The following is a 26482-nucleotide window of genomic DNA, read 5'->3' on the forward strand; positions in this document are numbered from 1 at the left end:
AATTTCCCAACATCCTTAAACATAAAGTTTCTGAATAGTTTATTCAAACACCCATGAGATGAGATGCTGGACTTCATTTCACCCTCCAGGAAATGGCACAGCAGAGTAGTTTGTAGGAAGTGGGCCACACAGTAATGAAGTACTGTGCCAGGAGAATTACATAGAAAATGAACACTGGAATAATAAATACTAGGGGATTTCTTTTAGAGGAAGCAACAATGTCTATTTTTCTTTAAAAAAAAATTTAAAAATTAGTTCTCCAACAGATGCTTTACAAGATATAGTAACAGCAAATAGTTTGCTCTTTTAAGTGGGTGACTATCAATTTTATTTAGTTGCCTTAGAAAGAACATCTGGTGAAGATACATTTACAAACAGATAATGATGTTAGTATCAAACCTTATCGGAAATGATTGCATTCCAGCAATTAAATTAGATTTCCCTGAAGCAGGTTAATTGAACTACTAAACAGTGTTTTGCCAAGATTTATCCTCTTCTGTAAATCTACTCATGTCAGCTCTGTAGCCTTTCAGATGATTCTGCAAGATTTAGGAATCTCCAAAGATATAGTTTGTGTGTATTTGTAGCTTAACCCACGTAGATATGGTAATGATACCTAGAAATTCCTTACAATAATGCTGCTGTTATACACATTTAGATTGTTTGACTATTTGAGGGGGAAGTTTGTTTTATTTTTTTTCTTTTTCCTAACTTAGATTGTTGTAGGCACTGATGCACATATGTATGTACTCACTCTTCTGAAGTGTTTGAGTCTTTTTTTATAGAGAGCCTGAATACTTAGTTCAGTATTATGATTTCCAGGTACCAAAGTCCCGTTGTAGATAGAGTCTTTGGTTTTCCAGCTGCTTTCTCTGTAAAGTTTTTTGTATCTGGCAATAAGCAATAGCATCACTACTGTATCCTACCTCCACCAAGTGAAGCTACTTCCCCACCAAATGAACAGGAGAACTGATACCAGTAAGGATAAAGATTTTGTCAGATTTTTAAATGTCTCAATGAGGACTACAAAAGTAAGAATCTCTGTAGAAGCTGAGGCTGCTTATCCCCCGGGAATTTGAGCATTCTCAGACTCCATGAGCATTTCTTGAATATCCATATATTGTATCACAAGCCCTTCAAGCATACCTCCTGTGCTGAATTTAACAGCAGTGCTCTGCTGATACAGGGGTGGGGCAGGTGTTTGAACTGTTTTGTGTATTAGGAAGTGAGTCAGAGGGGCCGTTGAGGCCGAGGCTGGAGGTGTAGTGACATGTTGAGCCCAAGTCCATCATGCAATGGAGACACAAGATCTCTAGGATACCATCGTGTTCTCCTCATTGTGACCCACTGGCTCCTCAAACACCATCATCTTCAGCTTATTTTTATATGAGCTGAGTGTCCGGTTTGCTGTTTGTGGGATCAGGAAATTGGGGTACCCAAGCTGTATATTTTAACACTGAGTCTTCTGATACAGCTCATCTGAAACAATAATTTGTGCTTCAGTCTTCTGGTTTGTGTTCCAAAATATTAAACAAAATGCACTGCATCTAGAAGTAATTTTTTTGTATTCGAGGTCTCTAAAGAAAAATTATATTTGGTCCAAAAAGAAATGTACTTTGTAGCATTGCCCTTTGCAGGGACACTGTGCCCTAATAGTTTCTTCTGACCAGTGACAGCAAACGTATCATCGCTGAGACAGCCTCTGTTGCACGATATACACACAGTCTTCAAGCAAGCAGTCACCTAAGAGCACCCTTGCAGTTTTTAGTTTAACCCCAGCCCCAAGTGGAGTCTGAGTGCAACAGAAAAAGTACATTGAATTCACTTCACTAAGTTAACCTTAAGGATATTAGAAGAGTTAGAAATGAAATAGTGCATGCAATGGTGAACAGTTCAGAGAATAGTCCCTACTTGAGAAACAGCTTCTAAATAGCAGGCAGAGAATGAAGCACATAAATTACCTATGTGCCAAACTACCTGAAAATAATTTGGATACTTACTGAAGCAAAGTATTGTATCCAATGGTTCACTGCTAGGGCAGATCCATCTGCTTTCATTTCACTTTATTTCTATAAGAAAATCAACATACTTTTGCTACCCTAGTCTATAGTCCATAAAATCAAAACTATCAAAATTCCTTCTGTCTTGAATGGAAGTCTGCATACTTACTGTTTTTATTAGAAAGTGCTTTATTTTTATGTGATTACTTCATCTGAAGGAAGGTAGGAATGAGTAGCTCAGACTTGGGTTGCAAAATCAGAACCATTGCCTTAAAATTTTGGTTTCAGTTTGCTGTCAAATGCCAAACTGCAAAATTGGCATATAGTGTATATTTAACTGTAAGAGCTTATGGGATGTCTGCTGTTAGAGCTGAAAGGCTGTGAGAGTTGTGAGATTTTTAACCCTACCTGGGGTCTTACTCTAAAGACAGGTTTGAAAACTGCCATCTCTGTATAGCAAATACATATCTGACTCTTCAAGTGGTGATATGCAGACACCAAACAGAAATGGGAAATGATGCAGATCTGGATGTAGGGACAAAGGTATCAGCAGGTGAGAAAAAAAAAAAAAACAAAACCAAAAAAAGGACAGAACAGGCCAGAATGTGTAGAGAAAAATCAGTGGTTCGTTAGACTTTTTTCTTAGATTCTGTGACAGTATTGATTCAATCTATATAGGATGATAAGATCAGCATCCTGTTTACTTTTGGTAATTGCTGATCACATAGGCCTCTTTGCAAGAACAAAGTGCTATATAATGGCTTTAGGGGCATAATCTTGGGAATAGAGCTAAACTGGATTAACAAGCTTCTTAAAATTTTACAATAAAACCAGAAATCATAAAAAATCATGCCAGAATAGCTAAAATTGCTAAGCTGTAACTGCAAGGCTTGCATCCTTGCTCTTCCTGATTCAGAACAGGAATTTATGGTTGGATATCTCATATACAAGGTGCGAATTTCAAGTGCTGGAGTTGGTGCCTTCTTTTTCTATTACTATGTATTCTGTGTGTGCTTGTAAAGTTTGTCATCAACTGTCTTTGGCATAGCCTGTGAGACATAAAGGTATTATAAAGTAACCTAAGTAATTGAAGGTTGTTTAAAAACCATTACACTATAGTCTCTGTATTAAACAAATGATAAAGTTTTACACAGAAGTAAAAATGCCACATTGGCTAAATTCTATTCCTCTGGAAGGCAATAGGAATTGTACCTCTGCTTTCAGCAGGAACAGGGAGAAAATGTCTTATGGCAAGTTTCTTAGACAGATATGTAGATAGGTGCTGTGCATTGGCAGACTGTTAAAGCCAGCCTTCATGATTTTTCAAAGGCAATTTTATTCATGTGATTTAGGCTTCAACAGCTGCAATAGACACAGCACATGAATCTGAAAATCCCTGTCTGCATTGTTTGATGCCTAGATGCCTTTGAAAATCCGGCCTTACAAGCCAAAATGGGAAAAAAATAATCCTGACTACAAGTAGAACAAAGCCCTGTTTTGGTATCACCTACACAACCTTTTCGATGTGACACTGTCACAGTGGTAAATTTCAATATTTCAGTCTTTCCTTGGTTAGGGCTGAGGCACAAATACCTTAAATCCACACTAAGTCCAGGAACTTTTTTTTTCATTTTCATGAAACTTCTGGTTTTATTCAACAGTGAATTGTAAAATCCTGTGCTTAAGAGTATAATTTTTCTGTAGTAAACATTGCCAAGCTCGTGTCTGTGTAATTATTTGAGGAAATTCCAGATTTGGAAGGGGCTAGTACTTATTGGCCAGGTAGCCTTTTATACAGTTGACAGCTCTTTGAGTGACTGAGAAGCTAATAATGCTACAGGTGATCTCTGCTGGGATGGATTATTGAGCATCACATAGCTAAGATGACTGGAGTCACATCATAAATGTAATTTGTATCACAGCTGTTGCAATGCCGTATGTGGTAATGGAGTAGAGAACATTACGCTTGACTTTAATTCAGTGAGAGTCATAATAGATAAATTGGAGGTCAGAAAGGCCTTTTGGGAGAGCTCTTGCTGAAAAAGGTTATATAAATGTATAGTATTATTATTATTTATGAGCAGATTGAGTCAAATGTCACATTGGATGCATTTCATCAATCTGAGATTAGACCTGGGCCTGTAGCTCAGCAACAGCTCAGTGATACAAATTGATAGGGGGAAGTTTTACCAGGCTAACAGAAACTCAAATAAAAATGTAAGCACTTCTTTACAGCAGCCCTCCCATTCAGTGATATTTCTGGGGTTTGGCATTTGGAACAGCAGATGGGGTGGCACAGAGCTTTTCCACCAGGGCAAGAAATGACACGCAGCCTCCAGGCCATTGCAGCAGTGTTTGATTTAGATCACATACAGATTTTTCCTGCATGATAGAACCATGGAAACAGGTATCAATATTTTATTAAATCCATTAATTACAGCTGTATAGAAGTGTTAGGAACACGGACAAACTTGTGACTGACGTGTAGCATGCTCTGTCCTTAGGGAAACCTTTATTTTTCAGTAAGCTCTTATCTGCCAGGAAAAAGGAAATGTCCACTCACCTCCTTTTCCCTGCTCACTACGAGTATATATGTGCATGCATGTATAAAAATCACAGGAAAAAGAAATAGAAAATTGAGCTTTCTCCCTCTAAGTCTCCCATTAAGACTAGGGAGACATACCTCTAGCCCACAAAAATATATATCTAAAAGTACTTAATTTCTGAATTCAGAACACCTACCTTTCTCCTTTTGCATTTTCTCTTCATTTGCTTTAATTAAGTTTCCCCCAAGAAGTTTGTGAGGCCAGATAACCTTGTTACATGAAAGAAAAAGATTACACACTATGGGGTGGTTCCTGCTAGCTTGGCCATCGTTTATAAAGCCAGGATTTAATAGCCTTTAAGCTTTTCTGTTTGCAGACTCATTTTATTTAAACTGCATTTATGTAAACTGCTCAGCAGATTAGAGAAGCAGCTCTATAGCCTTAATTTCTGTGTCACTTTCCAGCTGTTTTGGTCAGGCTTCATGCCTGGATTTAATGTATTTGTGCTCTAAAATGAAAATACATCTCAATGATAGATCCTCTCCAAAGCAGAGGGAAATAGCAGTAAATAACATCTGTTGAAATTGAATTAAAATAAAAACAAAAGCCCACAGGAAAACCAGATACAGTAGGAAGCTTGAAAGCAAATGGAATATAGAGTTCAGGCTTAAAAAGAGTGATCCAAATCCTTAAAATTCTCCATAGATAGGGGATGGGACAGTTGTGACCTACCACTTGTACAGATTTGTCAGGTCCGGATGTACTGGGAATCAGTTATTAAAAGACATGTTGCATTTTTGAGACTGATCTAAGGCTCCTTGAATTCATCCAAGGGATCTGTAAGTTCATTACAGATATTCATGACAGCCATTGACTACCGCAGAACTAACTTCATGCAATGATATGCTCTTGAAATTGAAACAACAGGGAAAGGCAGAGATCTCCTTTTCAGCCATCTATTAAAAGAATAAGTCTGAGTATCCCAACTGTTCCATTTTGGTTATCTTTACATGCCCAGAGCTAAGCACCTAAACATCAGCGCTCTCTTTTTGGATTATTTATTTATTTTGTTTCACCAGAGGCTCTGATACCCTTCCATGCAAGATTAAAGACAAGCACAATCTGAAATCAGCTGTAAAATCAGATGTAGATCTTTTTATGCAGCTAGCCGTTGTCATATGCACTTGAAAAATCTTGATTTAGTTCACTGTGTCAAAGCCACAAGCTCTGTATAGGCTTGAATCTATGTTCCTATTCACCTAGAACTTCCATTTTTTTCAGGGCTAAATGCTAGACAGTTCGACTGTGCCTGTCCCACAGTGCTTGATGGACTACGGCGTACTTGTGATGTAACAAAAAATGACAAGAAGGAACTTGGCTCTGCATCCTCCCAAGACACATTTTGATTTTTCTCTCTTATACATCAAACAATTTGGATGAGAACCAGAGGAATACCATAACCTCCATAAGTATCTACTTGCATTTAAATAGAATTTTACTCTGGCTTTACCTTCCAATTATGAATATATGATTTATTACATTTTACCCAGGCAAATGAAAGCAACACTTCGAGCTTGCTCTTTCCTGGTATACCATGGACAGCTAACAGTACTTCCACACTTAAGGTAGCGTAAAAGTTACTTCCTTCAAGGATACAGGATATTTCGTAGGTTTTTTTTTTTTCATTGTGGTTTATATGAAGAGGTAGAAGGAAATAGCATCCTCACAGTTGAATGTGATGGACAGATACTATGGTGTGTTCCACGGGATTGCCTCAACTTGCAATATGGGTTTTGTTTGTGGAAACGTAAATCTGGTGTAGTTTTTTTGGATAGAGGAAGAGTGAGAAGGTAGCAACTAAGTCAGACAAGGATCTAACTCTTACCAGCTCAGAAGAAGAGTATGTGCATTCACACAACTTTGGAAAATTGCAGAAATGTGAAACAAGGTGTAGATGTTAGAAAATCTGATATATGCTACTTAAAATCTAGAGAGTATCCACTTCAAAGAGGATACTTACTTAAAGCAAACGTGGCTTAAACCATAACAAAGGTAGTATATGGTGATTCTGAACACATTGCAGAAACGTAGTGAACTGTAATTTCAATTAAACCACAGAAAGATGTATTCCCTAGAAGAAGTGATTTTCTGTGTTTCTGTGTTCTGGTTTTATTCATTTATTTATTTATTTTTAATGAAAACTGTCCTTCCTTGTTTATACAGAGCTAGAGGTGCGGAGGTGAAAAAAAAAGTCAAAATTGTCTGCATTAACCAATCATGTCTGCTAAATTCCAGCTCAGTCCCTGAAAAAAAATCTCAATTGCTCTTTACTCTATAATTTCTAGTGTTTTGTTTCAGCAGTTCTATATGTTGCAAGCAAAGTCATTTCCACCACATCCCCAGGAGATTATTCCACAGTCTAACAAACTTCATTCTAGGATGCTGAAATTTTTTTTTAAATTGTATTTCAATTGATCTTTTAGAATAGCATGTACTATATCAACTAAACTTAAAAGAATTGCAGAAGTGTCTAAGCAAAAGCCTGCTCAAAAACCAAAGCAAGTCCTTGTCTGGAGATGTCTGGTACAGACGTAGTGTATGTGGGGGGAGAGACAGGGATGAAAAGAATAATTCCTTCATAAATATCCTTCACTGAGAAGAAAGAAATAGTGTAACAAAGAAATTCAGTGTTATTTCCTTTGATACGCTGTTCTTAGTTTCTCTGGGTGCAGTATAAGTTATCTGCAGAAATCTCATGTGCCTCCCACTGACACGGGAAAGGCACTTGTGGCAAACCCATACAACCCTCCTGTGCTTGTACTTGGAACCAGAGTTGCAGCCAGCACAGCAAGCCTGCAGTTTGATCCGACAAGAGGAACAGGAATAGCGTGGAGCCCATCATACAGAAATGTTTGCGGCTTATATGTCAAATCCGTTAGAAATGAGTATGATTGATCTGAGATTAACTCTGCTTTATATTTCCTCTTGCTTCGCTTTCTCCCCAAAGAACAATTCACATATGAGGTGCATAAAGGTGACAAACTGCTGTTTTGGGATGTATTCACTGCTGGAGAGGCAAAGGTAAAATGAAAAGCACAGTTAACAGGAAAAAAATTTCTTCTGAGATCAGTAACTCTTCTTCTTTAATAGTCTGCCAGCACAAAAGAATATAAAAGCATCAGAAGCAAGGCGCTTTTAAAAGAGATTATAAAATTGTTACTCCATAGAGAAATTACTCAAACAAGGGATTTCAGCAGTCACTCACAGAAACTATATGAAATGTCCAAGGCCACAGGACAAGTGCAACCCTCAACTCCCGATAGCTTTGAAAGAAAGCTATGAAGATGCCTGTATCCTGTGGTGAAAACCCTTCCTGGAGACCAAGACCAGAGATTATTTTAGCAAGGGCTAAACAGAGACAGCAGCTGGATAATACTAAAACAAATTTTCCATTAATATTTATGGATGATATATGTTAAATTCTTATAGGAATCAAGTTTTCTAATTATAATGAGGGAACTTAGTAAGGAACTTCACATTTTTGAAGTTTGGTTTTTGCTTAGAATTGCAAGAAGAGGAAGGTTGCAATTAAAATAATTATATTTTCGATACCACTTTCTGTTCAATAGCAAGTATACATGAAACCTAAAGTCAGTTAGTCTTCCAAACATCTCTAAATGCATTGTATAATAATAATATAAACACCCTGAATCTTCTTATGTTGCAGTCCTGACTCAGCATTTCTGTAATCTAAATGGCAAATCTGAAGATTCAGCAAATCAAGCTGGAAATCAGAAACTAGAAGTCCAGGGAAATACAGATACTAAGCAGCACCCAGCCATGAATTTAAATTGATGTTTTTTTAAAAACTGAAAGCCTAAAATGTGTCGTGTCCTGCTCTGGGCTGCATCACCTTGCAAGTTGCCTGCCTGCTCAGCACAGCCAGAGCAGGGCCAGGCAGGAACTGAAATATGTAAAGGCATGTCCTGGTTTTAGCAGAGATGGAGTTAATTTTCTTCTCAGTAGCTGGTGTGTTTTGGATTTTGGATGTGAAGAATGTTGATAAACACACTGATGATATTGGTTGTTGTTAATGAGACCAAGGACATTGTCCACCTGTCCAGGTCTTGCTAAGGTGCAGAGGCAGGAAGCTGGGAGGGATATAGCCAGAAGAGTTGACCAAAACTGGCCAAAGAGAATATTTCATGTCATGAATGTCACGCTAGGTATATAAGTGAGGGTTGGCTGGGGTGGGGGGTGGGGCATGACTCCCTCTTGTTCCTTTGCTTGCTCCTCAGTTTCGTTTCTGTGATCGCTGCTCGGAATGGTCTATATCAGTCATTGGGACGGTGGATGGTGAGAAATCGTGCATTGTTCGTTTTGTATAGTTTAGTATCCTTATATTTTGTTCTTATTGTCATTTTCCTTTGCTATTCTGGTAAACTGTCTTCATCTCAACCCACAAGTTTTCTTTTCTTCCCACTTCTCTCCCCCATCCCACTGGGGAGGGGGAGAGTGAGTAAGAAACTGTGTGGTGACTTGGGCTAAACTACAACAAGGAGAAAGGAAAGAGAGAAAGTACAAAATAAAGGGATCTAGGTGGACTAACCTTAGGCTGGATCCTAGGCATTGTACTGGTTTCGAAACAAATCAATGTATTACTTTTTTTTTTTTTAATGGAGGAAGCTCTTCACACAATTTTTTATTGTTTTGGTGTTGTTTCCCAGGAAAGCTGGGAGGTGACCAGCTGTCAGTGCTGGAGTCTGTGCCACTTATTATCTAACCTCTGTCTCTCTAATAAAGAAAAACAGTCAGACCTGAGTGACACATGCATTTATATGTACTCATCTGACTTCTTTGTAACCCTTAGAGAGACGCAGAGGGCAAATATTTGTACACTGCTCCCTAGTCCTTCAGAGATATAGGCAGGAGACAGCTGTTCACTAGCAACTAATCCATACAGATCCAGAGGCTGCCAAGGTTGTTTAGACTCCCAGTGAATGGGCTAGCAGGGCTCTGAGGTGCCTGGAGAGGAAGAAGAGGCTGGCTTTCTTCTCAACTTCTGACAAACCAGTTATATCAGTGGCACGAGATAACTTCTTATTATCACATGGGAGAGATGGGAGGCATCATTCCAGGTGTTTAATGGAGCATGACAAAGGAATCCTGAGCTCTATCTGAGCAAGCTGGTATCTTTGCGCAGAGCAAAGCAGAGTGGAGATTGCTGGTTGGATGCAGGAGCAGCACAGCTGGGTTAGCACAGCAACATGCCAAGTGGATTAGCCCAAGTCCTCAGCAGAGCTTGCTGCATTTTCCAGTTTTGGGAGTTAATTTGCTTGGTATGAATTCACGCATAGCTCACCGTACCCACTGCACTCATTAGAAACTCTGTTTGATCAGTGATCAGAGAACAGTATATTTTTATTTCTTCTAAAATGCATAATATGGCTGTATTATACTTGAACATTCTTTCAGAAAACTAGGAAAGTCTATATAAGGATGTCATGACTACTGGTACCTAATTAAAACAAATTAAGGGTTTTCCAGTATTAACTCCTATGTTTACACTACTTTCATTTTTCTGTGTGTTCATAAAATATTTTGTTTGGTAGGGATGCATTTAGACAAGCATTTTCTTCCCTTGCCAATTATCCCCAGCTCCACCTTGTATTGCTAATACAAGTGTTTGTAGGGCTACCCTATAAACCGTGTCATTTAAATTATCCAGGATTTAAAAAGAAATAAAAGACAAAGGAGGAAGAAATTAATCCTCCCCCTAAAATATTGTACAAAAGGGGGCAGTAAGTCTCTGCTGCAGGTGGATAGGACCTTCCACCTAGCAGAAAGGTGATGGTCCCTTCACCACGAAAGAAAGTGCATGTGACAGCTCATCCTAAAGAGCTGTGGATCCTCCAATACAAGTGACACATAAACTGGGATGGAAGATGAAGACTGCAAGAGTGTTCCACAGTTCCCCTGTTACTTATGTCAGTCATCTCAGCTAATGAGGAGCAAGTGGGAGCAACTTCATGCTTCTCAAACAACTTTACCTTAGCCTGATCAGGTTGCCTGCGTCAACACAGATCAAGCTGATCCATATTTTCTGGAGAGGGAAAAATTACCATGTGGTGGTTTACCTCCATAGTTCCAAAACTTTTTTTGGCTTTGTGTGGCAGGAGAAGCTTTGCTATTTACATTGTGTGTTAGACGTCTTTAGCTGTAGACTAGGAGAAAATATGATTATTAACCTGTAACCATTTCATCTATTCTCCTTGCATTTCTATAAATGTCTGTTAAATAAAAGCAGCATGCTTTTACATTAAACAACCCAATAACTAGGTCTTTTATGCAGTATATATCAATTGCTGCAGAGCAAATTTCAGACCATCATGCTCTTAAAACTGATGCTAATGATTTGATGTCTTCGCAGACCCTTGAAGCAAAGGTATGGTTCAAGATAAACAGACAAGGCACCCAGTATCCGGTCTGTCAGGCACAGGAAATGCCATGTGGAATTTTATTTGCCCCTGGCATAATAGATGTACCTAAAGAGACACAAGACAGCTGTTAGCATGCACAATGAAAGTGCAGCAGTTCTGCCATATGCACTGAGACCAGATATGCCTTACAGCTCCCAAGCATTTGTCCTGTGAGAGGACAGTAGTAAACATAAACAAACCCCACATGGATTCTGTTCCCTGTGGGCACCTGAACTGATGCTGGCAATGCTTTGTACCTTGGCAGGAGTAGCTGGCTCCTGGCCTAGCCACTGTCAGAGAGAGATATCCAATGCAGAAGGCACCGTTTCCACGACGCAGATCTATCCCGGCAGCCAAACACTGCCCTGTGTAAATGACTGTCCAGAGAACAAGAAGTGACTTGAACTCACCAAGCTTCAGAAATCCTGAACTCCATCATGGCTCATGTAAGATAAACTGGCATCATGTATAGTAGTTCTGCCTATTGGGCATTGGTAATTCTTTTTACATCCCGATCAAAGAAAGCAAATACAAGGATGGTCTGTATTAACAGCTACTGGACGTCATGACAGTGATGCTGCAGGCAATGTCTAGCTGTCCTGACACATTGTTTTACATAGGTCCAGGCCTGCGGCATTTCTCAGAGAGCTCTCAACTAATGATAAACACTGTGAGTAGTAGATAGCAGTCCTTCCAATGAAATAAAAAAACTTTGCATCTATGACTTGCGGTATTCAACTATGATTAATTTATGCAATTATTTTTTTAATTGAAGTCTCCCTGGATAGCTTTGCTCACATCTTCAAAGCAGGAAGCTGTGTACTGGCTGCAGTTCTCATTGGCAAGTAAAATGTGCACATGGCCGTCACAGCTAAAGGAGAAAGATAAGGAATAGGGAACCTCCTGCAGGAATGCATGCGTGTATGCACATCTGGCTTGGGCCAGAGCCGAGTCTGCCATTTTAGTGATCTGGATTTATGGCATATGTCAGCATTAAGGAAGTAAGTATTCATTTAAACAGTAGTTTGTGTTGCTTTTTCTTCCACAGAATCCACAATTCTTTTGATGTTTTTTTACTGAATTTCCCAGGACCACACATTCTCTAGTTCCTTGCCTTGAGAACTGAAGACTTTTGAATCTCTGATTCATTTTGTCTTACTGAAAAAACTCTTTTATAAGAAAAAAAAACAAGAGAGAGAATCAGAAGATAAAAGCCAGAATTATACAGAAAAGCAGTCTTGCTAAAACATAACATAAGGTGGGCTGGGAAATGTGTAATAGCTTCACGGATTGTTGCTCTTACTACAGAGCAACTTTTTCCGTATTCACGGCTTAAAAAGCCATCTGCCTTGCCAGGGGCTCATCAAGGATTAATTGTCAAATTATGAAGAAAATCTTCCTTAAACTAAACTGTTGACATGTGGCACAGGTTAAAGGGCTCCAGACCTCAAAGTCTCCCTGCTTTCAGCAGAAGTTAGTTGGCAAACATCTCATCACCTTTAACCTTTCTAATTCTATCACACATTTAGTACCTTTTCTGATTGCCTTCTTCAGTGCTTGCATTTTATGTCTTTCTGTCTATCCCTTTTTGTCTTCTCACTGACTGCTTTGAAGAAATATAAGACCTTTGAAATGGAGTTGTTAATTTTCTTCCGACATCGTATCCTTTAACCTCCTGTCCTTGCCTACTGATGAGGGCTGCTGGGAACTACTAAACTCTTGCAGCAGTCTGCCTTTCAGCTGCCTGCATTTCAGAGCCAAGAGAAGTTGCACTCTAATACCTCTCTGGAAGTGAAGGTCCCTGGATAAAGAGGAAAAAAAGATTCAATGGGAAGCTCTGCTGCTTTAGTGGCTCTTCTTACTGCTTTCTTTGTCATGTGGAGGAGAATGGGGACAAGAAGAAGAGGTGGATCTGAGACATATACAAAACTCCAAATAGTATTTGGTAATCATAATCAGAAGTCAGTGTTAGTGGTTATAGCTACCATGAGTCTTTAATGTATCCACTTATACCTTAACAAGCAGCTGAGGAAAGAATAAGAGATGGAGAGAAAGAGCTAGAAGCATAAAGATGTTGGTTGGTTGTTGTCCTAATTTTATTTATCTATTATTAGAAGAACCAGTTTTGCTAGAATACACCAGGACTGTCACACTTGATACCATAGGAGACGCCCCACTCAGCCAGACCTGTGGCCCATCCTGCCCTGGGCTATTTCTCTGGCAGTGGCAATAGAATGGTTATTTTGGGGAAGGCCAAGAGACTGGTCACTGCCTGCAGTCGGTCCCTTGCCTTGGTGTTGCACCAGCCTCCAGGACTGTTCTGTGTATTAGAGGGTACATCCCTGCCTAGGACTTTTAAAAATCTGTTTATGGATCTCTGGTCTGTGGTTTGTCTGAGCCCTCTCTGAACTTGCTTCTACAGCCTGCTGTGACAGCTAGTGCTAGAAGTTCACTCCCTGCCATGTAAGGAAATACTGGTTTTATCTGTTTTAAACCAATCTCTAGGTCTTGCCTGAGTGATCTCTACTCCTAGTACTGCAGGATCTCATGAACAACAGTTCTGTATCCATCTCATTGCCTGCATGATTTAATCAACCTTAATCTTATTCCCTCTGGTTTTGAGGTTTTTTTTTAATTTTATTCAGACGGAAAAGCTTCCACCTTTTTAGTCTTCTCTTATAAAGCAGCTACTCCATCCCCTCGCTCATTTTAGTTGCTCATCTTTGTACCTAGGAGAGCATACTATCATCCAGAATCCAAAATATTGTGTGATTTGTTTTGGCTTTTTGAATAAGGAAATGAATCTATTAAAACTTTGGATGTCTCTTCAGATATTTGCTGGCACAGTATCAGACTATTGTTTTTGTTGAATCTTGGCTCTGTTGAAAGATATAGACAACGTATTTGGTATCATCACATGCATTTTCCAAGTGTGTTTTCTAGTATTAAACCATTGAGCAGCACCTGAAAAAAATAGTTCACATAAATTAGAAAGATGTCTGCTATTCTTTTTTGCAAATACCACTAAAACTTTGTTATCTGTGTTGTCTATACTATCATATATCTATATGATATATCTATATCTATACTGTCATATATCAAAGCATTTAATGACTTTCATGCCTCCAGATGCAGCTGGAAGCCCTTTTTTCCACTTGTACTTCTCAGTTCTAGATAAGGTTCTGGGTAGGTTGCTTAAAGGCATTTCTTGAAGGTTCTGGCTAGCACTTTTGATTATCCCTTTATCCACTGTTTGATATTTTCCTACTCCTTCATATTAGCATTCATTTTTTTTCTGCATTAGCAGTTTCAGTAGCCAGTATGGATATGTACTCTTCTACTCGCCCAGTTTACAATTGCCATAAATCTTTGTATACTTCCTTTTTCTGCAGATGGAGATATACTGACCTGTAAGTCATGGGGATCTATATGCATTCTTTCTTCAGTCACTTTTCCTCAGAGTGGGTTGTTTCTTTAAATTTATGTTTCTATCCAGGGAGCTTTAAACTGCACATCAGGTTTTTGCAGTCTCTCTGTATTCCTCTATTGTTTGTTCCAATCTTAGAATATAATCTATATGAACTCTAATGTCTTTGCTGTCGTCAAAAATTTATTCTCTCTTGTTTTGAAATACTTCGGGTATAGGATGTGAGCCAAAAGATATTTTGGGTAAACAGAGTCTGGCTGTTAAAAGTCCTCAAGCATCAATTATTATTTTTGTAAAAAAATACCTGCCATTTCCCCTCTCCCAAGTGTAATATGCCCAGAAAGTGTTCCCTTACAACAATCTGGTTTCACTGCTTGGGCCCTTAGAAGCCCGTATCCAGTCTACCCATGATACTTGTATGAGTGTTGGTGCGTAGGGCACAGTTATGATGGTCCTGATCTCTGCTTTTCTAAACTCTTTACTTTCAGGGTTTCCTTGGAGTAGACAGTCTGAACTGTCCTAACAGCAAAGCACAGTGGGAATAACAGAGCTTTCATTTAAAGTACCAAGGGCAACTCTCAGTGTATTGTAGAAGCTGTAAAGATACTTAAAAAGGATAAATGATACACGATTTGTGTGTCACATGGACTAGCTCTTCTACTTCCTCTTTTATCCTGTTAAGAGGAAAAAGGGACACCAATGATAAACGTGCTTGAAGTGGAGAGGAGGCAGGCTGGAGGCACCCCATAGCCATATCTCATATTCCACCATCAGACGGTGGTGCTGTACTGGTTGATGCCAGGAAGGTGCAGTCACTCTGAAGTTTGTCTGGCAGACGCAGGCTGCCTGCTGTTCCAGTGCCGGCACCCGCTGTAGTGTCTCTCCTCACCAGATCAGGGCAACTGAGGCTAAAACCACATTAATTATAAGGGAGGTGTTGCCAATGGCATGTGCACAGCAGCATGCGCACACAGCCCCTCACAAACGTGCATGCTACTTTGAGCCTTGCTTGTGGCTGAAGACAAAGGACCTGCTGATGCCATGCCAGTTTACACCAGTGCCTAGTTTGAGCTCGTTTGTCTGAATTCCCAGCCCTAGTAAAACAAAACAAAACAAAACAAAACAAACCCAAAACCTTAAAGCAACAAACATCAAAAAGCCAACAAAACAACCCTTTCTGTTTCTTATGAAGGTAGTGTTGATTTTTTATTTTTCAGATTCTCCACTAGCATTTGTGGTTCAGTGAAGGCTTTGGAAAGACAGAGACAATGTTTTTAAAATATTTTTCAGGAAAATCCTTTCTCCTTTCCCCCAGCTTTTTCACTGGCAGAGACCATCTGCAACATGGTGTAAGGAGAAGAAAACAAAACACACAGACTCATTAAAACACCTTGTGGATAATCTAGTCTGGCTGATGGAGCATGGCATGATGACCTGCATAACAGGAGAACCCACCTCCTCCCCAAAGGGGCACACCCCTACAAGGGTCTGGACATGGAGAAAGGTATGTAGGAGGGCTGAAGTTAAAATAAAAAAAAATAAGAAAAAAAAAAATCCGCATAAACTGAAGAAAGCTTCCATTTCTTTCCCTTCCCCTAAGATTTCTCAGGCAAAATTAATACTTTGTTTTTTCTCTTGGTAAATCTCTACCTGACTCTTCTGTATCTCATAAACCTGTTCCCTGGCTACTTTTACAGAGATGCTCAGAAAAATGTGGCCATTCTTGGTAGTGTAGATAATTGTTGAGTATGTGCTCCTTTGCAGAGACAGAGTTATCAGCAAAGGTAGTATTCTCAGGTGTTCTTGCAGCCTTTGGAAAATAGTTTTTACTGTAATCTGTAGGCAATTTTCCCTCTAATGCTGTAGGCATGTGCTTCTGCTTTTGTGGCTGTTTACCAATTCTCTAACAGATTAATAGAAGAATAGTTCACTGAGTGACAATCTGAAACTTTAAAACACCCTCAAATGCCTCATTACAGATCAAATAAAATAGTTTGTTTTCTGTGTTTGTTAGTCCCTCTCATATCTTCCTTGCTCCATAGCTTTCAAAATGCTAATCTCAGGGTGCATTTATTTGCTTGTGCCAGCCTGTTTATAGCTACTGTATCCCTTTGGTGGAAGCTTACTGTATCTTCCTCATTTGTAGTAATCAGTGAATTTCCATGATCTATAATCATAATAATAAGTCAGCTGAGGCATGTTTTTCAGAAAACTAATTTCAGTTTCTAGGGCTGGGCTGTCATCTCCACTTCTGTTATGTTATGTAAGATGAAGGAAAATGAATCACAATGCTGGACAGAGAAGCATTTGAAAGCACAGGGCTAAAGGGAGAAGAATCTTTCGCAGCACATTTCTGAAGAACAGGGCTACTCAGCTGTACTGCAGCACATTTAGTCTTTACAATGGTTTGCGTGCTTTTCATTAAATGGTTGAAGCACCCTTTTTCTCAGGCCTTGGCAGGCCTTCTAGGTTTCCATAAAGCAGCTTTAGGACCAGCATAGCTCACATGGGTGATTTTCGATGCATGACACCCAACTACAAGATGTACACTGCAGTACATGCCATGCCTCCCCAACAGCCAAAGAAACAAGGGACGGGAGAAGGTGAGGTAGGAGTGGGTCACAACAAAGGTGTAGCCAAGACTTCATACTCCTTCAGCTCCTCACCTCTATCAGAGGACTTACATAGGAATAGCACCTGTAAAAGAAACATGGAGAGGAATTTCCACTTTTTTTTTTTTTTGCCTCACATACAAGGTCTAGGGAGACAATCAAAGGGCTTTCCACTGTAGAGAAGAATGCTCTTGCTAGCTGAAACCCAACAGAGGGGAAGGGTAGAGTGGGAAGAACATACAATAACAACCATGTTTCGTTTTAGCCAGGGCACCAGTATTTAATTATTTGCACTTAAAGAAGTTTTGAGGTACTCTCCAGTGATAAGACAGACATATGCAGTATTTGTGGTGCCTCCTTCTCCAGTATCAAGAACTGGCCTCTTACACTTCATGGCTTGTTGCTGAAAAAAACCCGTAAATGTTGCATCTAACCCTGAGGTGGTTTCCTAGCAGTTTTCAGTTCAAGTATTGATTGACTCTGGTGCTATAACTGAGCATACCCTTAGGTAGCATGAACCTAATGTTTTTTAGCCATTACTGAAAGAAGTAGGAAGAGAATGGATCAAATCAGCTGAATTTTTACTGATCCTGTAAATAATCCTTATTTAAGTCCAACAGAATGTTGTAGATAAATAGTGGCTATGTACAGATACAAAAGCATCACAAATTTAAAAGATTTTTTCTGCAACATATGATTTGTATTAACAAATGTGCCTTAGAAACTTAGATTAATGGAAAATTTTGGACTGATAAGGACCTCTGGAGGTCATTTAGTCCAGCCCCCAACTCAAACTGGATCTAGCTAGAACAGGACCTTGGCTCAGTACCTTGATCAACTGAGTTTCGAACATCTTTAAATCTGGAGATTCCTCAACTTCTCTGGGCACCTGCCCCAGTATTTGACCTCCCCTATGGTGAAAAATTAGAATGTCACATGTCCCAATGTGTGTTCTTTCCACTATGTACCCTCCAATAAAAGTCTGGCTCTACCTCCTGTACACTCTCCTGTTAAGTAGGTAGTTGAAGACAGAAAACTGGAAGACAGAGAAGACCTGAAAAGAGGTGCTGGTGATCCTAGAAATCACACAAAGTGAAGTTTTCAAACTGGCTAGCTGCATTTTTGGAGTTACTAATTGCTGGCAGGCAGACAGAGCTTGGAAAGATTTGGAAATAAGATGACCTTTCACATGAAGGATCTTGACTTGCAGATGTGCTAGGACACTATTAATTAATGGTTTGTGTAGGTTCTCTCTTTCTTTTGACTTAAAGCAGATTTTGGAAGATGAACTCTAGGATCTCAGAGTTGTGGTTTTTTATATCATCTCTAAATGAAGGATAGACTGTCTGAACTCACCAAGCACTGAGTGGTTTGGGATTTTGCAGAACTGTGCAAGAGAAGAAAAGACAACAGAAAGGCTGGATATCAAGTAAAATTTCCTGCCTGTGTGCTTAGAGAGCCAATATTTCAGGGAAACTTCTAGCTTGATTGGATCAGGAGGCAGCAGAGTGGACCTTTAGGTGTGTTACTGGAGAGTCACTTTGATTCAGCTTTCACATTAAAGGAAATTAAATATTGCAGTAGGGATTTACAAGAGGTGCCTCAAGTTGTTTTTCTGTCCTGCACCTCTTATACCTATACATCTCATCTCTAAAAAATTGGGTTAGGAATTACTAGCACCAGGCTCTCAGCAGCAGGAGCAGGGGCTGTGCTGGGGCTGTGTGGTCCCTGTGAGGTAGAAGCAAAACAAAGCACCACATGGATGGGTTGCTGCCTGTTGTGCAGATATGAACCCTGTGCTCTAATTGCCATCGCTAAGAAAGGTTTCACAGGCTGAATCCAGTACCCCTGTGCAAGTGCTTTGACTGGAAAGAGAAACTTTTAGCACATTTATAATGACAAAGGCTTAATTATTTATGTTCTTTAGATTTAAGTAAACCCTCTTCCCTCTCTGAATTACTCTGTTTTGTGTTTTTTTCCCTATAACTCCAAGCAAGTTAATCTAAAACCGGGGTGGTTGAGTGGTGACCTTCATTACAGAGATTGCCAACTTGGTAGCAGCTCCCGTTCCTTGTTGGTGCTTTGATTCTCTTGGTTACAGCCAAATTATTTCTCTTGTACAGTTTTTAATCTTTCCCTCTATTTGCTTTAATGCGTGAGCTCCAAGGAAAGGCATTTTCTTTTCCCGCTACTTTGTTCTGTTTTGTTTTCTTGAATTTGTGAGCAAGTAAACATACTGACAAGCAACCTTTGGGGAGTTTCTAAAGTCAGTTTAGAGAAGGATAATTTGTAATGCTGCTAACCCCTGTGTAGTGTTAACACTTTCAAATATGTCTAATTACACTTTAAGATGAGGAGATTAATGCCATCAAGCAGCACTGATAGCTCACTATCACAGAATCCAGCCCTTTGGCAACTCTCACATGTAATATAACGGCATAATTAATGGTTATAAAGACACCATTATGCACAACATAGTATTTCTATCAGTTGGCTTGTAATCATTAAGTACCATGAAAGTGAGGTTAACAAGCTGAAGCCCTAGTCACACAGTGCTGAGAGAGAAAGGGAGTGTCAGTCAGTCCTCCTTCAGCCCCCAGTAATATGGAAAAAGGTATTTAAAAAAATCTTTGGCTCATAAACCACTGAGAGAAATACTTGAGTTGTTTTCCACCACCTTCTTGCATCCTGAAAGTCGAAAGGTATCATCAGTGGATGCCTTTTCAGAAACAGAAAGGCAGAGTAAAATGTGTGTGAATACCACCAGTGCCACCTAGCGTTGGTCGGTTGTGGAGAGGTGCAATATTTCCACGTAAGCTCTGCAGCTTTTTCAGACAAGTACAACCTGACCTCAATTTTTCCATCCCAAATGGGACACGATAGTGTGGCTCTTGTATCGTCCTGTTTGCTGAAGTCTTAAGAAACGCAGGTAAGAGCTCCTGAAAATCCGTAAGGCATTTTCTTACACACTTCTCTGCTTATATTGCCAGTAGGTTAGCAGGTTGGCAAATGTTTAAGCATCCGTCTGTGTTTTCATGGAGACATTTAAGGTTAGGATTAACAGTGACTGCATATGTGAACAGCATCCGAGCGAGGCTGAGGAAGTGACAGTGAGGACAGCTAGGCTGTATATGAAACTGTAACTAAAAACCTTCCCTCTTTTCTCTGCTTTGTATGCCCTCACCCTAATTTGTTGTTTTTTCCTACTACAGCCTTGCATGTGTTCTTTGAATAAATTTGACTCTGCTGTACTGACTTTGCAGCCTTGAGCTTGACGTTCCCTTTTATTCAAGAAAATAAGCAAACAGAATATTAACTGTTGAGTTTAGAGAGAAGCTCTTCTGTGCACAGTAAATCAGAAAGGGCAGAAGCATTCACTTGTGGAGATCTTCACATATGGACTGGTGTCAAGGAATGACAGTCACTGCCTATGGCAAGTATTAAATTCAGTCACATGAGCATGGGGTTGATGAGCTGTCAGGATATTACTTCTCTTTAGTATCTCCTCTGCAGAGACGTGTTTCTTTTGCAATGCTGTGTTCTGGCTTTAGTTACTGCTGAGATCTGCATGCAGCAGTGAGGAAAGGATGGGGCCACTACAAGGGCCCCATCCTGCTGTGGCTTCTGTCTTGCCCTTGCAACTGTGGCATGCCTCAGTGCTCCTTCCTAACTTCTCCCCATGTGGCTGCCAGAAGGTGCGTGAAGCTTTGTATTTCAAGCCCAGCCATTCCCCCAGCCCATCCTGGGGAGTAGTGTGGCAAAGAAAGGGGTGAAGCTTGGGACTAAGGAAGCTTTGTGTCCTTTTTCTGACACTGACTGCCCTGTGCAATTTATCCTGCCAATGGTGGTACATTTGCACCACAAACAGTGTGTGCTGCTACTGAGCACAAAGAGGAATTATTTTTAGTGCCCTCAGATTGAATGTGCGACTACATTATCCTGCAGTGAAGCAGGGCTTGGTATCCTGGATGCAAGGCTATCTTAGTGAGGCTCTGTGGCTTTGGGAAATTGAACTAGCATTTCTGAGCAGCACCACACTTTTATCTCATAGACATGCCAGTGCATCTGATGCTAATACTGTTACCTCCAATAAGGTTCTTCAGAAAAGTATAGTGAACCATCTTTAAAAAAAAGAAAGCTATCTGGTCATTGCAGCACAAGGCTTAATGCAGGCTAATTTACCTACTGCTCAGCACTTACCTGGAGTTTAAGTGAGGCATGTTCAGAATTCAGCTGTGCTTGATTTAGCACAGAGATTTTAACTCTGTATTCAAGCTGAGAGTTCCTCCATCATCATTTTTCTGTCTTTTACTTCTTCTATTCAAAGGTCTTCAAATACATGCCTGAAAATATCAGGTCCAAGCTGACTTCTTGAACTAGATGGTCTTTAAAGGTCCCTTCTATCCCAAACCATTCTATGACTCTTAGTTCAGTGATATAGATTTGTAGCTGAGGTATATAAGACTTGACCATGAACCTATTCAGCCTTAGTTTCCTGCATCTTAGAAGTCCCAGTCCATAGAAAGGATCATGCCTACCTTGGAAATCTCCAAGATGGATAAAAGTCTCATCTGGAAATCTTCCTTCATAGCTTCCAGATTCTGAACTACAGCTCTGAACAACTCAAGCAGCTCATGATTAGTTACGTCATGGTGTCAGTATCCTGGTGGTTTTGTGTGTGTCAGCTTGGAGAAACTTGAATCCCTTTTGAAGTATCACAGGTCTTAGGGCATTAGCTAGAGGGAGGTTTTGAGATTGCAACATCTAACTTGAAGTGCTAGTTGCCAGAGGGAAGTTTTGAGACTGACTGTGGCATCAAAACTGAAGGTCTAGAGCTTCAAAAACTACCTGGCTGAAAAGCTAGGTAGTTTCTGAAGTGTCTTTGAACATACAGCTTCTAGCCATCTGTGCCTCAGATGCTATATCCCGTGAGTGCTGTGAGGATAAATGTTAGATATTAGTGCTCAGATGCTGCAGTAAAGAGGACTACATCTTTACCAACCTCCATGCACTCATTTAATCAGGGCTTTAATAAATCTCTTGTAGCTGAGAACAACACTGTGTGCTGTGGTCAAGTCAGTCAAGCTCTCAGGGTTTGCAGAATGAGCACAGTAAGAGCCTTTTCATCATATATGTCTCAGCACCACTGAATGCAGGAGATTAGTTGCTGCAGTATCCATCATATCCATCACTTTGCTGATTGTTCTGCCCAAGGACAGCCTGTTTCTTTTTCAAAGGAAACATCTATCTATACTTTTCCTTATCTTGGATCTCCTCTGGTGGCTACGGTGAGCTAAGAGTTTGGTGGAATTTTTTGTTAAACTATATTCAACCCTCTGGAAAGATTCTCAGGTGGTTTCTTGGGCAGCGACACTTCCAACTTTCTGTATCCAAACTACAGTTTGTCTCTTGAGCACTCTACACATGGAGACATCTCTGTATGAGGTTGCTGATTGAGAGCACCTACCATAGACCTCTTCCTATCAGCTCCTGCATGGTCCCATAACTGTAATCTCAACCCGTTTCCCAATGCTGCTGTCTTTTGAGCATAAAACTCCTTACAGCTCTTTTCCTTTTGACTTTAACTACTCTACCCACTGCTAGCCTTCCTCTTAAGCCATGTGTCTCTGTGATCATTAATACCAGGTGTGCGCATGAATGGATTGCTCAACAGTACAGTTTTTGATCCAGATGCAGTGGTGAATTTCTGTCACATTTCTGTCAAATTAGTGAGAGCTTATGTGGGCTTTAAGCTTTATGCCAGCTTTATGCTGGCTGTGGAAGGATAGACAATGCCTAATCTAAATAAAGTTAAGCAGGTGAGGACAGCAGGTGACATTTGATCTGTCATAGAGCTTGTTGGTGAAAAATTAACCCATCAGAGTGGCTTCTTAAAGAAATGTGAATAGCCAGATTGAGTTCTTGCCAGATCAGAGTTATACCCAAGGGACCTCAGCGTTTCTGATGTGGTACAGGATGCCCTAAAGCTGCATAGAATCATAGAATCATAGAATGGTTAGAGTTGGAAGGGATCTTCAAAGGTCATCTAGTCCAACCCCCCTGCAAGGAGCAGGGACATCCCCAACTAGATCAGGTTGCTCATCCAGCCTGGTCTTGAATATTTCCAGGGATGGGGCATCCACCACCTCTCTGGGCAACCTGTTCCAGTGTTCTAAAACTCGCATTGTAAAAATTTTTTTCCTAATATCCAATCTAAATCTACCTCCCTCTATTTTAAAACCATTACCCCTCATCCTATCACAACAGGCCCTACTGAACAGCCTCTCCCCAGCTTTCCTGCAGGCCCCCTTGAGGTACTGGAAGACTGCTATAAGGTCTCACTGGAGCCTTCTCTTCTCCAGGCTGAACAGCCCCAACTCTCTCAGCCTGTTCTCATAGGAAAGGTGCTCCAGCCCTCTGATCATCTTTGTGGCCCTCCTCTGGACCTTCTCCAGCTGGTCCATCTCCTTCTTATGTTGGGGGCTCCAGAACTGGACACAGTGTGTGCAGGCATGTACTATCTGATTAAGTTATGGCCTTATATGAGCATAATACCCTCCACAAAAAGCTTTGTTTCCATTGTCATCTTAAAAATTCAGTAGTAAAATTAGGTGCTTTTCAACTTAAAAATTGCTGAAGTTTACTGATCAATAAATCAGTATTCTATTCTTCTTCTAGGAGTGGACAGTGACTAATGCTCTCCCTTATGCAAAGTTGTAGTGATGGCTTCTTCGTATATTTTGTTTCATTCGTCATCTGAGGGTTTTAAACTTTCTACTGCTTGGTATTAAGAATGAACCAAATGATACTTTGAAACAGCAGGTAAAAATCAGATTTTATTATTCTTTTAAATCACTATTTTTAAAGAGCTCTAGATTTTTTTTTTAATGGCACTATTAGTCCTGCATGGCATCACCATTTTTAGTCAAAGTTGTAATTTGTATGATAATAACAACAATGGAAAACATCCTTCAGCATGATGAAATCCAAGTGATAATGCATCCTCCCATCACACTTTGGCATTTCTGTCAAGAGTTGGAACCACAGAGGTCTGTCAAAATGAAAGATGCTGAGAACCAGCACCTTGAAATAGCCCCAGTTTCAATCTGGGGAAGGGATGATCAGCATCAAAGGTTTTTTTTTGCTAGATTAAGAAAGTTTCTAGGCAGAAAACTAAGTCTCTAGGTGGGTGCTAATGAAAAAAAACCACACTATGTTTCTGACAAAGCATTTCCTGAAACTTGTTGAAGGTTGCAATGTCCTTTTTCTTAAAAGCATCTAAATTTCTTTGCTTTACTTGTGCTCACCTGGACCGTCCCTTGGCTCAGAGCAGATATTATTGCTTTTCCAAAAACAGAGCCAGAATATTGTGGGCCCAGTCCTCCTTCCGTTCTGCACAAAATTCTGATTTCCCTGCTCCTAAGTTAACACAGATGAGAGCAACACTAATGCCTTTGGCTGTAATCTTTACTGGCTAAAACTGAAAACTCCCAAACTGTTGCCCAGATGACTACTTAACCAAGGCCTACATCATCAGAGTACTTTTAAAACTTGTTTTTCTCAAAGGAGTCTAGGAATCTAACTTCAGGCATTTTATCTTTAAAGGAAACTAATAAAGACTCTTTTCATGTGTGAAGCTAGTCACAGTTGTAAAAGGCTGGAAAGACCCCTGAGAAATAATTTTCTCCATCCCCTTGCAGAGAGACAGGATCCTGGCATGCCATGACCTTCTCCCAGGAGATGTTTGTCTCATTTTTTGTTCCAAAACATTTGGTAAATGCTGTTCTGTATCCTCTTTGGATAGCCAGTTCCTGCCTGTCACTCACCTTCCCAGTGTTCACTTTCCATCTCACCTAGCTCTTCTTTGCTGGAAGCTAGACTGCGTTGTTCCCATCTTTTGATATAGACAGCCACTGATGCACTGAAATATAAATCAGCATCACAAATTACCTTCTGTGATTTATATACCTTGAATGTGTTGATCTGAAATGTATCACTTTATTGATTCATTGATTTTTTTTTTTTTTTGGCAACAGCATCACATTTATTTTGTGGTCCATAAAATTCCAGACCCTTTTTAGCAGCCTGGTGAGTTATTTCCTGCTTTTATTTTATAATTTGATTTCTCTTTTCTAAGTACAATACTCTATGGTTGTATCTAGAGTGTTTGTCTTGCTGATTTCAGATGTTTGTTCACTGTATGAAGACTACTTTGCATTCCAGTCCTGTCATCCCTCTAGTCTGCTGCCTTCCACAAATCCTGTTCTTTGAGCTGGAATGAGAATAATGTATAGGACGAGATTTAGGATATTATTTGCAAGAACCACCCTTGAAAGGTCACCCCTAATCTGCCCCTGCTTTCACAATTAAGTTCAGAGAACAACTCTTCTGAGTGCTTTTCTCAGTATTGTCCATTCACACTAGGACCACATTTTTTCTGGTTTATTCATAGTAGTGCCATAGAGGACAGTGTCAGAAATCCTACTGACATCAAGATTCATCTACCACAGTTTTTCCTCATCTGTTTGGCCAGATGTTCTGGTAAAGTAACATAAAATAAAAAACCAGGAAAAGTAAGGGTTTCACAATATTTGCTTTTGACCACTCTATTGAAATGCTTCTCAGCCCCTTAAAAAATTTAGCTTTTGAAACAGGTGTTCAGCCATTTGTTTCAGAATTATTATAAAAAATAAAGGCATTCTGACTATTTTGTCATTCTCTCAGTCTCTTATACGCCTCTCTCCTCCACACTTTTTTCCTTTAAAAAGTAGGTACTTTACTTTTCCTTCTTCGGTCCCTTGGGATTTCTCCACCCTTTGTCACTTTTTCATGCTAGCTGCTTTAAGACTCTTCTTTAAATATTGGTGGATTTCATCAAACATCACTCATGCAAGTATATTTAATTCGTCTAAATATTCTTCACTTTTTGCCTGAAGATGGAACAAAAGGCAATATCAAACCAGCCTTCTTCACAGCAGCTGTTGACTGCTCTCCTTTCTCATCAGGCATGCGTTTGTATTCTACTTTGCCTCCCTGTGCTTCTAATGTATTTTTCTTAATTCTGTCTTTTGCTAGCTTTATCCTGTGCAGTACTTTTTTTGTTTTTTTTTTTCTTGTCTATTTTCATGCTTGGGCTATTCCTTTGTAGTCATCTGTGGTTATGTGTCTTGTTTCCACTTCTTTTTTTTTGCAATGCCTTTCTCATATTCACATCTGCAATGAACTTCTGATATAGTTGTAATATTCTCTTGCAGTCCTGCTTATCTTTCATCTGCATTGGGACACTTTGTCATTGTGTCTTTAATAAAGTCTCTCTCAGCAGTGCCAGCTCTCAAGCAGTACACCTTTATCCCTTAGATTATATTCCTAACAAAATCTTCCTGATGATTTTTGAGCTTGTTTTTGTTTAAGTCCATTG

This window comes from Chlamydotis macqueenii, chromosome 1 (assembly GCF_036417535.1).
Source record: "Chlamydotis macqueenii isolate bChlMac1 chromosome 1, bChlMac1.mat, whole genome shotgun sequence".
Lineage (NCBI taxonomy): Eukaryota > Metazoa > Chordata > Aves > Otidiformes > Otididae > Chlamydotis > Chlamydotis macqueenii.